General features: G+C 48.4%; 1 protein-coding gene across 5 annotated transcripts in view; it reads right to left on the reverse strand.

The window, feature by feature from the left end:
* FAM214B (family with sequence similarity 214 member B) overlaps positions 1–10,229 on the reverse strand; it is a 16,033-nt gene extending 5,804 nt beyond the window's left edge. Inside the window, exons 1-3 of one of the 5 annotated variants that reach the window (XM_027843194.1) lie at positions 10,134–10,209; positions 9,048–9,141; positions 1,031–1,173 (exon numbers count right to left, since the gene is read on the reverse strand). The gene's annotated coding sequence lies outside the window, so the exon portion shown is untranslated. Of the gene's footprint in view, positions 1–1,030; positions 1,174–4,332; positions 4,516–9,047; positions 9,142–10,133 lie in introns of those variants that run through there. The other 4 variants (XM_027843186.1, XM_027843209.1, XM_027843178.1 and 1 more) reach the window with 4 other exon arrangements.
* Positions 10,230–14,913: the final 4,684 nt, after the last annotated feature.

The following is a 14,913-nucleotide window of genomic DNA, read 5'->3' on the forward strand; positions in this document are numbered from 1 at the left end:
TGTGTGTGTGTGTGTGTGTGTGTGTGTGTGTGTGTGTGTGTGTGTGGTGTAAGGGGAATGGGAACTCAGGGAAGGCATCATAGAAGAGCTAGTACCTAAACTAGACTTTAATGGAGGAGAAGGGATTTTAACAGAGACATGGAGTATGGGAAAGGAGATATAATGCATTACAGGCAGAGTGGACACTGTGTACAAAGGCAGTGAGTCAGAGAACAATAAGAATGAGTTTAGTTGGAGGGGATGGTACATAAAAAGGAATAATGGAAAACGTGCCCAGAGAAGAAGGTTGGGGCCCAATCTGTGAGGGCCTGGAACACCAGGATAAGGACTCTGGACTTTCAGAAGGCAGTGAAGAGCCCTGAAGGTCGTGTTTCAAGGGCAGAGGGTATGTCTTTCATTCTTCCTGCATCTCTCCTAGTACTTAGCATAGAATAAGGCAGGCAGAAGGTGTTGGTTAGAGTAGAAATCCCTCACAACACTCCCCTCCTTGTGCCATTCAGAGCCAGTAACATCCTGTTACTCCTGTGCCTTTTCATATGGCAGTGTCCCTCCCTAGAATGTCTTTCCTGCTCCTTTCTACTAATCTAAGTGCATTATATCTCTTCAAATCCAAGTAGAAATTCACCACCTTCAGGAAGCCTTGATGAATCCCACTTCCCTATCACACTTTATCTGCTTCAGTCATTGAGAAGATCCATAGCACAGGCAGGTCCCAATTAGTTTGAATAATGAATCCCCCCCCACATGGTTCCATGTATTTATTTTTATCCATCCAAACTTATTAGAAATTATAATTATGTAAAACATACAACTGGTTCTAATCCAATGGAAATATGCAGTGTGAATTTAAATAATGCAACTACTTGGAGGGTGGGAGCGCGAAGAGGAGGAATCATCATTTGTACTTATAAGGACCTGGATGTAGATGATCTTGCACTTGATGCTGTTTTTAATTTTTCTCCAGTTTCTTCCTGCCTAAGTCCATTCTCTCCATCTAGACTAGAAATTCCTTCTGAGACCCAGCACTCACCACGCTGCAGGGGGGCCCTTGCCTGGCTCTCTAATCCCCCTTTCCAACTGCTCTTGTCCACTAGCTGGTAGTCTGGCCCATGCCCACTCCACTGGCACAGTCACTGCCACCATCCCGGGCAGCTCCTTGGCTCAAATGGGACGCTAAAGAGAAAAGCAGAGAGATGAGTCAGGATTCATGTCAAGGCCACAAGGCCATGTTCTCTTTAACCCAACCATCCCTCCCTGGGAGAAGTAAGGAATTCCCAATGACTGCCCCCAAACTGGATTTATTTAGGTTATTGAAGATGACATGTAGAGGGATATGATAGCTGTCTTTAAATAGGTGAGGGATTGTTATGTGAAAGAGGGATTAGATTTATTCTAATTCGAAAGGCCAAACTATGATCAGTAGGTGGAAGTTTCAAGAAGGCTGATTTTGGCTCAACAGAAATAACTTTCTAACTAGGGCTGTCCAAAAACGAAACAGCCTCCCTTACTGGGACAGTGATTTCAGTTGAAGCAGAGGTTAAATAGGCACAGGTAAAGAGATATTTGCAAGTGAAACTAGACTAGATGACCCCACTAAGATCCCTTCCAGCTCTAAGATTCTATGCCCAGTTTCAGTGGTGACTGGTATAATAACCAAACCTGTCTGCACCTCAGTTTCCCTACACTCCTGCCAAGCCCTCCACCACACAGAGAAATATTGGACAGAGACAACACTGTCCCCAGTCTGGTTCCTCCCATCAGTCTCCAGAAACTCATATCTGGAGCCCCAAGGCCATAGAGAGGTCGATTGTCTCCTCTACCCCCTCCCCCTACTTTCCAAGTTGCAAATCTCCAGCCAGTTTTCTTCCTTTCCTAGCCCTACCCCCACCCCTACTCCCTCCTCTCAGTCCCAGCCAGGGCCAGGGCTCCTCCCAGTTAGACCCTACCCTTCACTTCCCCCCACCTTCACTTAGTTCCCTGGCTCTCTAGGCCAGCACTCTGGCTGGCAAGCTGTCTCCAATAGGCTCCCAGGCAGCCTGGCTCTTTAACAGGAGGCTCAGTTCCCAAGAAGAAAGAAGTTGGGGGGTGGTGTTTGAGGGAGCTAGGAAGGGCAGTCGTTCCCAGGGCCTGCCCCTCCCCCCAGGGCACTGTAAACCAAAGATAAGGCAGCCACAGAAGAGGGCAGCAGAGCTGCTGCCATAGACACCTAAACCCCACCCCCTTACTTCAGAGGGGAAAGCCTCCACCCCACCCCAAAATACTCATACACAAACTCACACAAACAACTTCAACTCTGAAGGTGGGTTCTTTATATTCCAGGACAGCTGTGTTTACTCTCTAGGAAACAACCAGCATACTAAACGAAATTTCACACTCACTAATTTGTCCCACATGTACTAGACCCACACCCACCCTCAGCCCTACCACCTCACTGAATAAATCCTTCGCTCAGGAACCGATTTGGAGGGAGTTGTTTAAGGAGCCTCTTGGAATAGGCACTAGGAGTAGGGACTGTTTCCCTTCAGGTAAGGCAAAACTGCCCACCAACCCCATTTGTTCCTAACACAGGTTATTCCTCTCCACTGGAATCTATCTACCCAGAGTTCCCTTTTTCTTCTCAAGTGTGCCTGTCCCACTTCTCTTCTCCACCTTTCCAAACCTTATCCCTGAAGTGAGGTGAAGCTGGGATCCATTGGACCATTGAAAAGGCCCAGGGTTCAGATCAGGGGGACTTGACTGTCCCTGGAAGGCACTGGTGAAAGGAAGTGTAGAAGGAGGAAAAATCGCTATGGACTAGTGTCAGAGAAGTTTTCATGGATTAGGTGGATATAGAGCTGGACTTTAAATTATGGGTAGAGTTTCAAAAATTTCTTTAACTACTCCACCACACAAGGTCTTTTAGAATCTGAAAGTTCTCTCATTAGCAAAATTCAGGATTTCTGGAGGGTAGGGGTGTCTCCAAACCAAACTTCGTGTTTTCTCTACTCTGTGCCCCCCCTTCCCCCAGCCTAACACACCCCGTTCACAATGAAGATGCTAAATGAATATTGTTGCACTGAATTCTTCTCCACCCAGCTAACATATGCCCTGAGGAAAATGTCCTCAGCCTTCTCCCCTACAGCAATTATTTCAGGTCACACCCCTACCCCCACTCAGCTTCTGACCTTCTGGGGACTCCGTGCACTCCTCCTGGGGAAGCCAGGTGATGACATGGTGCCCCAGGTGACCCCAGCATTCTTGGCATCTGATCATTACCTCAGTGCCCTTTGGAGTATCAGACCCTTTAACAAGAGGTTCCTGCTTCTCTAACCACGGAGCAAGTCTGGATGTAGACCAGGACTCTAAGCTGACTCATAAGGCCGCTTGGGAGGGGTTCCTCTGTGTATGGGGGAGGGAGTCTGGGATTCAGTGGAGAGGCATGGACCTCACCCTCTGTGCAGGAGGTGGGAGCCCAGAAACACCAGCTGGTGTCAAACAGCTGTGCCAATCTGTGTGGACTGCAAGGACTGCAGCTCCCAGCATGCCATGGGCATGTCACCAAAGAGGACTACAAGTCCCAGAACACCGTGGGAACAGCCTTTTCAGACACCTGCTGGGGCCAGAGTGAGAAGTATTGGGGGAGGGCAGAGCAGGAGCCTAGTCCCAGCCTCTTCCTTCCTTCCCCTTCTTCCCCTCCCCATAAACATTAAACCTGCCCACTTCTGCTCTTGACCAAGTCAGCAAAAAAGGGGGGCAGGGGGGAGAATATGGAGAATGGCTCAGCTACCTGATCAGTCCGGGGAAGCACATATTCAAAGAGAGCTGCCAGTCTTTCCCAAGGATCTCTCCTTCCTTCTAGCTAGACGGGATGGTCCCACTCTACATCTTCCTCCTTGCTCTTGAGTCTCATTCTTCCTTATCTATCTAGACTAAGACCTTCCACCAACATTCCAGGGTCCCCAGTATGAACTTCCAAATCCCCTATTTCATATCTCCAAACCAAGTTTCCTAGGCCCCCATCCTCTGCTATTACCCACACGCTCCAGCCTCTTTCCCCAGACCAGACCACCACGCCACTTTTCCTCATCCCAGTCCATTCAAGTTCTCAATCCCAGCCCCTAGAGTTGATTTCCAATCCTAACTTTCCTCCCATTCCGACCTCTCTGGTCCCCCTTTCATCCTCTTCAGACTAGATCTTCCAACCTTCCACCAGGCCTTCTGATTCCTCTGGCTCCTTAGACTTGATCTCGGCAGGTTCTCCCCACCACGTCTCCTAGAACCCCCTTCCCCCAGATGTCCCTATTTAGAAAATGTCTCCCAGCTGGACCCCTGAAACGCAGCCTTGCAACTCACCCCGTTCCCAAAGTGTCTGAACCGCGGCTGCTGTTGTTGCTTCTCCTCCTGGGTCCCCCTCCCCTCTGCTGGCCCCCCACCCAGACAAAGGGTGGATCGGGCTCAGTCTGTGAAGAGGCACGTCGCTAGCGGGCTAGATCCCCGGTACTGGCCCCAGCTCTCGCGGCCCCCCAGCTGCTGTCGTGCCCCTCCCAGCGCCTGTCCCTCCCCGGCTCCGTGCCGCCGGCTCCGCGGCCCCTCTGACTCACAGGCCATTTCCTACCAGCTGATGGGACCGCCCCGCCCAGCACCCCCCAGGCCCAGGGCCCGTCCACTGCACCGGACACGCCCCCTCCTCCCGACCACACCCCTTCATCAGGCCACGTCCACGTTCATTGGTCCGTGGGGGGCCTGCCTCCCCCCCGACCTCCGTTGCAACCACTTCGTCAGGCACGCCCTCTCCTCCAGTCACACGTCCATTGGTCAGTAGCGAGGCCAGCCTACCCAGACCAACCCCGCCTCCTACATTAACCCCTCACCCGCCATGGGTTCCCAGCTGAGTGTTTCTTTCCTACCCACCCTTTACCCTTTAGGATAAGATAGCTTTGGGGACACAGAAGTCCTGGGTTCCCTGGAATTTGGAGACCTCAACCCCGCTTCATGGCTAGCCAGAAGCGAATGGGAAGTCCTTGAATTTTTCGAGACAGAAAGAACTCCTAAGAGGGAAACCTGCATCCAAGTCCCACATCTGTCTCTTCTGGCCTACTGAGAAAGTTACTTAAACTGTCAGTGCTTCTGGAAATTCTCTATAATTAAATTGCAAAACAGTTGCCAATCTTCATTGGTAGAGGGAGTTTCCTCACCTGGAGTTCCTTCCACCTATGAAATCATAGGTTGGACAAAAAAGAAGGCTGATTCTTCCCTTAGGCAGAGCCCTATGCCACCCGCTAGCCTTTTGACTTGCCCCTCTCAGCATAAAGCTTTGGAGCCCGTGCAAATTTTTAAAGATTTGGTGAATGACCTCAGGGAGCTCCTCTAGATCACACTGACCAGGCTGAGGGTGAGTTTCTGACCCCCAGATGAGGAAACAAGTCACTGAGTGTGGACCCCATTTGTCTATTTCTTCATACCTCCTTGTATAAGGGATCCTTGTATTTGGGTCCAACTCAGTCCCAAATTGGAAGGGAAGAATGAGGAAGAGGGGGAGGAAGAGGAGGGAAGGGGTAAGGAGAATAAAACGAAAATTTGTATCCCTGAATCTGCTGGCCCTCATTCCAAGATTAAATGCCCCAGAGGACCTAAAAGTAACTCTGTAACTTGCACTAGAAATCTTGGTCACTGGCCCTGAGGAATGGAGTATATACCTAGATAGTATAGGTTGGGGGAGCAATTGGGGGAGGGAGGAAGAGGGCTCATACCAACATCAAAGCAGAAGGAAACTAGAGAAGCTGCCCAGCTCTCAGTGGTGGAGCTCACCTCCATGACTCACAGCTCCCTCGAAACTCTCCGCCCTTTATCTGCCTGAGTCACTAAGGCCCCAGGCCTAGCTCAGGCCTTGACGGATTAAATGATTGGATAGCCCTCAATCCCAACCAAGTGTCCCCTCCCCCTACCTCCCACCCCCCACCAACCATGTGTCCCCTTTTCCCAAAGGCAGTTCTGCATAAAAGCCCCCATTTGGTTCTGGTTTGCAGGGCAGAGGAAACCTTTAGGCAAATTGTGTCTATGAATCTGCAGAAAACTCAGAGGGGAGAAGTTTTGAGCAGAAGAAGAATAAAGAAAAAATAAATAAGAAACCCTTCTCTGTCAATATACGGATGCTAAAGTGCCCTGAACAGCAGTGACAAATCAGCCACCTAGCGCCAAAGGCTTTAGGGTATCCAAGCGTCATTTCAGGGGCAATCTAAGGGGACAGCTAGCACCTTCTGCCTCCCCAGCACCTAGTCCTTACATTATCTTCTTCACTCTGTCAGTGAACCCATCAGCTCTCCCTTCCTGGTGGAGTGGGCAGAAGGGAAAGAGCTTTAGGATAGGATTTTCCATGCAGTGGAATACCACAGAGGATAGAGGAGGTTCATCCTTCCTCCTTGCCCTGCAAATGACTCCACCACCTCCACAGACACCACTGTCTGGCCTCAAGTAGTATCAATGATGCTGATGCAAGAGGAGCCCAGAAAAAGGAAGATTCTGAATGGGAAGCCTGGGGGGAAGGTGTAGCAGTCAGAGTAGGTTCCCTAACAGGTAAGGAGGCACTCACAATCTGAAAGAAAAAGAACCTTTGTGTTAGGGAAACCTATTCCTGACAAAGTCCTAGTTTCTGCCCTCTCTGACCCTCCTCCCACCCTTTACACACACACCCCAGGGTCCCAGGAGAGGGGAATATTTTACTTTCTACTCTCTTCCTCCTATGCAGAAGGAAGGAAAGTAAGCAATCCTCAGGGTATCCAGGCTTCCTTTTACCCTGGTCTGGGAGAAGGCTGAAGAACAAAAGCTGAGTCTCAGTCATCTTGGTCTTGTTTAACCCAACCTATAACAGCAAAGAAGAGGGCCAAAGAAACTCACTTCCCCTTAGTAGCTTACCCATTCAGAAATTAAGTTTTCCTCAGAATGATGGATCAATGAGATCCTGCTCCCGAGGAGACAGAATAATCTAAAACTATCTCCTCTCCTGCCGCCATCATCAAACTAATTATACCAGATAGGAGTAAATCCCACCTAAAACCTATTGCCCTCTCTTCCAAGGCCGTGCCTGTGCTGTCCTCAGGCCAGTTTCACTAGTACTCATCCAACTCTTTGCTTGTTCCAATCTAGTTCTACTCTCTCCATGGTAGAATTTAAGGGTAGAATAACAACCTGTTTAGGAGAGAACCCAGAGATGCTACCTGGGTTCCAGTCCCTGCTTTGTTACTATCTTGACTTTGAACAAATTATTTCTTCTCTCTGGGCTTGTTTTAAAATAGGATGTTGGACTAGATAATCATACCTTACACGTGTATAATATACTTTGAAAAGCGCTTCACTAATCATTATCTCATTTGAAACTTACCACAATCCTAAAAGATAAACAGGACAAGATACCAATTATTCTCATTTTATACATGATGCCTAAAGGGCCCTTCAAGCTCTAAATTCTATCATACTCTAACTTACCCATCGCCTAACAAGATATTCAATACTGCCTGTCCCTCCCACCTAAAAAAAGTAGACATTTAGGTAAACCAGCTCAATCCCACCTTCCCCCTCCTCTAGCAAGGGACCATGCTGCTAACATTGTCTAACAAGGTCTCTGATGCCCTGCCTGTTTGGGCAAACTGTGCATTCCCCAGAAGCTTCTGAACCTGGTAAAGCCAGGCTATCACTACTCTCTTCCAGTGACCTTCCCCCAACAAGAAAGCCAGAAAATCTGTCTGCCCTAGGCCCACCCTCTCTCTAAGAGACAGTCGGGGAAGCAGTGTTGCCATGGCAATCTGGTCGTCCTCATCAGGCCTCTGCCTGTTCTCCCCACCCCCACCCCACCCCCCACCAACCTGCCCCACTTTGTTTGGGTTTAGGGCAGTCTTGTCATGTCACTGATACCACAGGCTGCCTTACACATACATCATTCATCTCCTCCAAAGCAACTCTTACCCCCAGCTAGAACCCCTCCTCATACCCCACCCCCAATCCAGACAGGGAAAATCCTTTATGCCCTTAGGGAAGAGCGTTCAGTATTATACCAAAGTCTACATAGGGATCCAAGAGGGCTCACACCAAGGGTAAATAGGGCTGAACATTACAACCAGCAGTGGTTCTTGCTCTACTGGGTAGGTGGGATGAGAGAAGAATTTGTCAAAAAAGAATGCAACTTCCTTCCTATAGCTGAGATTGAGAGCCCACCTCTCCTCTAGGGCTCATGTTCTAAGGGAAAAAAACAGAACCTTTGCACTTACAGAACACAAGCTTCAATGTCTCCCACGAGGGCCCAGGACATCCCAGAGGGTGGGGCTGAGTGAGTATTCAGCAAGTGGTAGAGGCCTGGTTTCTACCCAGAGGGTTCCTGGCCAGGAGTGGTCTGCTATAATGAGGAAGGTTGGGCCCTATGGACACAACCCGGTACTGTGGAAGGAGTACTGGATTTGGGGTCAAAAATACTGGATTTGAATCCTAGCTTTGCTATTTACTACCTGTATGACTTTTGGCAAATCATATAACTTCTCTAGGCCTCAGTTTCCCCATCTGTAAAATAATGGGAGGGGTGGTTCTAGATGACCTCTAAGGGTTTCCTTCCATACATAGATCCATTGATCTGTTACCAGGGTCTCTGGGCCCCAGACACCTGAAAACAAAGCTTGCCCAGGGAGGGCAAGAACCAGCCAAGTCCCAGGCAAGGAAGGAAGTGGGAAGTGAACACACCCAGAACAAAGGGGCAGGGCAAAGGAAGGCCAGGGACAGTGGGCAGGGAGGACTGGGACCAAGGCAGACATCAGTGAGGAACAGACAAAGGGGGTTGAGGGAGGCTCTTAAGGGGACCTGGGTGGGATTGAGAGTAGGACCAGGTAGAAAATGGAGGTGGACAGGGGATGGGTGAAGAACATAAGTTGGGCAGGTGAGAGGGAAGGGGCTCCCTAGAGATACCATGGACTGAGAAAGAGACTTTAGTCATTATTGGATAATCTCACAGTTGGCAGAAATGATCATCCTCCATGCCTTATTTAGGGTATATTGACAGGGTCCCCCCCAGGGGCAACAGGTCTCACCCATGTGAGAACTCAGCACCCCCCAAGGCGAGTGGGGCTTTGTGCTGAAAGCATCTTCTCCCTCCCTGGCCGGGGGTTCCATGGGTACTGGGAGCTGAGGAGAAAGCAGGGGCACTTTGTGGGCACAAAGCTTGCTAACTTCTACTATTGCCCATTACCAGGCTCCTACAAACCAGCCCTTACTCTTTCACTCCAGATGTATCCCTCCCTCAGTTTCTCTTCTACTTCCCTCTTCCTTCTACAGAGCCCCCTCATTTTCCTCATGCACACACTCCTGCCTCCCCACTATTTCTTGTAAATTCCAACATATGATCTCTTATCTCTAATCACAAAATACTGCCATACTACTCTGCCTCTTCTGACATATTCCCTAACTCTCCACCTCCCTCTCGTGTGCTATAAAGCCCTCCCCTTCCAAGCCAAATCTTCCTACTTAGTTCCCCTCTTTCTCACACAAAGCAATCCCTTCTCTTCATACAGTGTTGTCCCAAGGGATCTTCCACAGGTGTATCCTTCCACCTTACAGTCACATATCCACCCCAAGCACCTTCTCACTGGACCCCTTCCACTTCACTGGGACTGGGCTAGACAGGGCTGCCTCTGAAACCTGCCAGATCCCTCTCCTCACATAGCTGACCCCACCTTTCACAAGCCCCTTCTCTCTCCATATCATTCTATCTACAGGCTCCTTTTCTTTTGTCATACAGACACCCTATTTCCCTCTTTCAAATAGCCTTCCCATTTCACTCCACAGACTTCCCCGTCATCCCGCGATGCACCCCCTAAATATCCTCACCTTCTCTTCACTGCCCCCCCAATCCCATTCTCCTTCTTCAGTACCCACCTCCAAAGCCCCCCTTCCTCTCCTCCTATAGTCCCATCCTCATAGACCCCTCCCCTTTCTATCCCAGCTCCCCCTACAGACCCCTCCCCTTCCTCACACAGTACCCCACCCCTTCCCTTCCTCAAAGCCCCTTAGATCCCCTCCCCCCCTCCAGCTTTCCCACAGACCCCTTTCCCACCCCGCCTCCTCCCATCCATCCCCTTCCCCTTATCCAACAACACCCTCCATCCCTCCTCCCTCACCTGTAGCTCCAGTGGTCGATCCCTTTGCACCTAGTGAGGGGCAGGGACAAGAGAATAGGGGGTTGGGGGCGGTTACTGAGCAGCGCAGCCTCCGCCACATAGCCCCGCCCTTCCCCTCCCCGAGGTCCGCCCCTTCCCTGCCTTCCTCCCTTCCCCGAGCCACGCCCCTCCCCCTTGCAGGTTTTCCCCCCCTCCAGCCCCGCCCCATCCACCCCTCACTCCGATGGGCACCACCCTGCTCCCTCGGACCCCGCCCCGCTGCCCGAGCTCCGCCCCATTTCCCAGGGCTCCGGCTGACCGCTTGGACAACTCGAACCCTCCGGGCTCACCCTTAGGCTAGGTCGGGGCTTGGCTGGGCTCTGCGGCTCTTGATTGACGGCAGCGGTCTCGAGGCCCAAGCCGGCCTCCTGCTGTGCTCAGCCAATCGGCAGCTGAGGAGCGCAGTGACACACGGGGACTGCCTCAGGTCCCGCCCCGGCCACGTGCGGCTTCTGTGATGACAGGTCGGAAGGGGGTGGGGCCTGGCCTTTGAGGGCTGAGCAGGACCCCAAGGGGTGGGGCTTGAGGCCGGTATCCAGCGGACTGTCCGTGGGATGTCCCAGCCCAGTGTAGGCGTGTTGCCCGGAACTCTCAGGGTCACCTGTGCTCACACTGCACCCTGTGAGGCCCAGGTGAACTGGAGCACGAGCCTGCCTGTCCTCTCCTCTGCATCTCTGCCCCAGACTGGTGCATAAAGGTCAGGTGCGCAGTAAGGAGAGATTCAAGTTGTACCAGGGGCTATTAACAGGCTTTGGGCTCCGATTTATTCCTCAAATGAGTTCTAGGGGTGGGGAACCTGCGGCCTCGAGGCCACACGTGGCCTTCTAGGCCCTCGGGTTCGGCCTTTTGACTGAGTCCAAGTTTTACAGAACAAATCCTCTTAGTAAAGGGATTTGTTCTGTGCAGTTGTATTCAGTCAAAAGGCCACACTTGCTCGAGGCCTCAAGTTCCCCACCCCTGGCTGATCCGTTTCATTCGGATCCAGTCGGGCTGTATAATTTCTTATAGGGTCTCTTTTTTGAGGCAGGGGGTTTTTATTTACACGGGTAATGAATGCTAAAACCTTGGAACTGAAAGTGAGTAACTCCTTTTAGTACAATTTTTTACATTTTTGAAGATGATGAAACTTGACACTCAGAAACCTTAAGTGACTTTCCCCTGACTGCGCAAGTCCCAAGTCTTCTGGTTACAAATCGTATTCTTTTCATTACACCATGCAATTCAACAAACTTATTAGGTTCCTACAATGTGCATAAAGCCCTGTCCTCGGTGCTAATATGCTACATACTCAAATGAAAACCAACTCAGCTTTGGCTCTCAAGAACTTGCAAAGGAATTAGGAGAGATAAGACATGCACTAATAAATATGATACAGATAAAAGGTGTTAAGGGGGAAAAAAGACAACTAGACCAGTAACTTCACAATTTTTCTTTTCCTGTAGACTCCTTCCTAACATTTAAAAATTCAGCCCTCCCCCACCCAGTAGTAGTAGTCTTTGTATCCAGAGAGAAATATATATAAAGGCTACTTTGAATTCAATAAGGCTTTCAAATGTGTTTCAGTTTTATTAACCACAGCAGTTGAGGCTTCATGGAACAGTGGATAGAGTTGATGAGCCTGGAATCAGGAAAACAAGGGTTCCAATCCCTCTTCTGATTCATTATAGCTTTGTCACCATAGCAAGTCATTTGACCACTATGTGAGTGAAGTAACTCTCTAACACTTATCCGTTAAACCAGGGATAGGCTATGATCTTCATAAGTGCAAGAAGTGCTTTACCATGAGGAAATTGAAGATTCTTCCTACCATCACAACTGCATCTATATAAAATGGGAAAATGGTAATACATGTGTAAGAAATATATGTATCCATACTAAGAAAAATGTTTACTCATCATACTGAGTCATCTGATGGGATGCATTGTCTTGGTCCATCTCCCTCCCCTGTCCCCCAGCCTCTGATGTGGTCCCATAATCCACAGATGGAGAACTGCCAGTGTAGACAAAGGCAGCTTGGTATCGAAGTGGATAGAGTGTCAGGTCTGTAGTAAGGAGGATCTGAGTTCAAATCCAGCCTCAGACACTATCTGTGTGACCCTGGGCAAGTCACTTAACCCTGTTTGCCTCAGTTTCCACATCTATAAAATGAGCTAGAGAAGGAAATGATAAACCACCATAGTATTTTTGCCAAGAAAACCCCAAATGGGGTCATGAAGAGTTGGACATAACTGAACAAGTGTAGACCAGTGAGAGGGGCAGCTAGATTGCTCAGTGGATAGAGTACTGGGTCTGGAGTCAGGAAGACCTGAGTTCAAATGCAGATTCAGATTCTCACTACCTATGTGACCCTGGGTGAGTCACTTAACCTCTGTTTGCCTTATTCCACTGGAGAAGGAAATGGTAAATCACTCCAGTATCCTAGCCAAGAAAACCCCCGATGGGGTCACAGAATCGGACATGATTGAACAACCAAGTGTAGACAAGATGCTGCATTGCCATGGATGTGTGCACTAGAATTGAAAGAAGTTGGGCTTCTGCCTTGCATCAATTTTAGGAACTGTGTGAATTCGAGTGAAACGGAATAAAGGAGAGGAAGTGTCTGGCAGCCCTGGCCAATGATACAGGATACCCTGGGATGCCCATCTCCCAACTGCCTGAAGATGGCAGCATAGGACAATACAAAACAGCAATAAAATTAGGGCTGGTCTGAAATCCAAGAGACTTTTTTTTTTTTTTAAAGAGTATCTCAGAAGGTATGTAAGAGTTCATAAGACTTTTGGGTAAATCTGTATATCTGTGTGCATCTGTATCTGAGTGATTGTGTGACTGTATGTATAATTTCATTTCTGGAGTGACTCTAGGGTTTTGTATGTTATAGAATGAGGAAAGGGAAGGGAAGAAGCATTTATATAGTGCATACTATGTGCCAGGCACTATGATTAGTGCTTTTAACAAATATTATCACATTTGATCCTCACACCAACCCTGGAATATAGGTGCTATCATCCTCATTTTACAGTTGAGAAAACTGAGGCATTCAGAGGTTAAGTGACTTGCCCAGGGTCACGCAACTGATAAGTATCTGAGGATGGATTTGAACTTAGGTCTTTTTGACTCTAGATCCAGTGCTCTATCCACTACATCCCCAGCTGCCCAAATATCTTCTAGGTAAACTTTGTTCCTAGCTTTGAGTTTCTGTCCTCACCTGATTTCCCATATTTCCAGTCCTTTCTTTGTTTAAGTATGCCTGAAATTTGGAAAAATGGGAATAAAATGAGTGTTGGCTGTTTGGGTAGGGGGTGGTGGACCTACATTCGTTTCTTGGATGAAAACTCATTTCTGGTGTACTACCCCAAGTGATGTCTGCTTGATGTCTCAAGTCTTTGGGTAAGAAATTCAGGACAGGATAGCTGGCCATGGGGCTGCTCTTTTCTTCAGATATTCATGCTCAGCCCCAGATATTTTACAGGTCCACTCTCTCCCTTTTCCCCTTCTTCTTCCCACTCCAACTCAACTGTCACAACAGATTCAAAGGTCCAAGTAGGTACAACGTTGTATTTCTAGAAGTTTCCATTCTGGATCAGTAGGTTCTTTAAAAAGAGTTTTGGGGAAAGGCAGAGAAGATGTCAGTTCCAGGAGCTGCAATTAATTTCCAGTTGTTTTTTAATATATAAAACTTCTTCATATTGACTCTTATTCTAACTAAACCCTAGGAATAAGAATTAAATCCTGACTGTGGGGGAAGTCCTGGCTTTGCCCAGGGAGAACAAAATGAATAAATAGTCCCAAAGGTCAATAGGTGTGATGACACTTCTTTGGGCAGGTGGGTGGTTCAATGGACAGAGTCCTAGGCCTGGAGTCAGGGAGACAAGTTCAAACTAAGCTTCAGAAACTTACTAGCTGTGTGATCCTGGTCAAGTCACTTAACCTGTGACTGTCTTAGTTTCTTTAACTGTAAAATTAGATAATAATAACACCTACCTTCCAGGGTTGTTGTGAAGATCAAATGAGATAATATTTGTAAAGTGCTTAGTGAAGTGCTTGGCACATAGTAGGAGCTTAAAAATAAGTAATAATAAGTAGGAACTTATTTCTCCTTTCCCCCCATTCCTTGAGCTACCAGTTAGTCTACTGTTGGCTCTACACCAACTAATCTATCAACAAGTGGTACAGTATTTTATTTAAGTACATTACTACTGCCACAGTATCTCTTAAATTTGTCTTCTCCATTATCTCCTTTATTTTCTCATAGCAAACAACCTGGTAAGCCTGCCTAAATTATCTCAATAGTCTCCTAACATCATGGTATTCCTTCTTCCTGCCTCTTCTCACTCCAATCCATCCTTTGCACCATGACTGTAGTATTCTTTTTTTTTTTTTAGGCAATTGGGGTTAAGTGACTTGCCCAGGGTCACACAGCTAGTAAGTGTCAAGTGTTTTGGTTTGAGGTTGGATTTGAACTCAGGTCCTCCTGACTTCAGGGCCATACCCACTTTGCCACATAACTGCCCTGTAGTGTTCTTTATGCATAGATTTGGTAGTCCTCCCTGTCACAACTTCAGTAGTTCCCTAAATGCTTATCACATAAATTCCAACTTCAGCCTAGAGCAGTGATTCTCAAAGGGTGGGTAGGTGGGAGAGGGTACCACTAAGGTTCAATAGAATCTTAGAGTTCTATAGAGTTCTAGAGTATTATATGAAACATAAGCTTGAAAATTGATGAGAATGCTCAGCTGTTTAG

This window comes from Vombatus ursinus, unplaced genomic scaffold (genome assembly GCF_900497805.2).
Source record: "Vombatus ursinus unplaced genomic scaffold, bare-nosed wombat genome assembly UNPS02005003.1, whole genome shotgun sequence".
NCBI classification, from domain to species: domain Eukaryota; kingdom Metazoa; phylum Chordata; class Mammalia; order Diprotodontia; family Vombatidae; genus Vombatus; species Vombatus ursinus.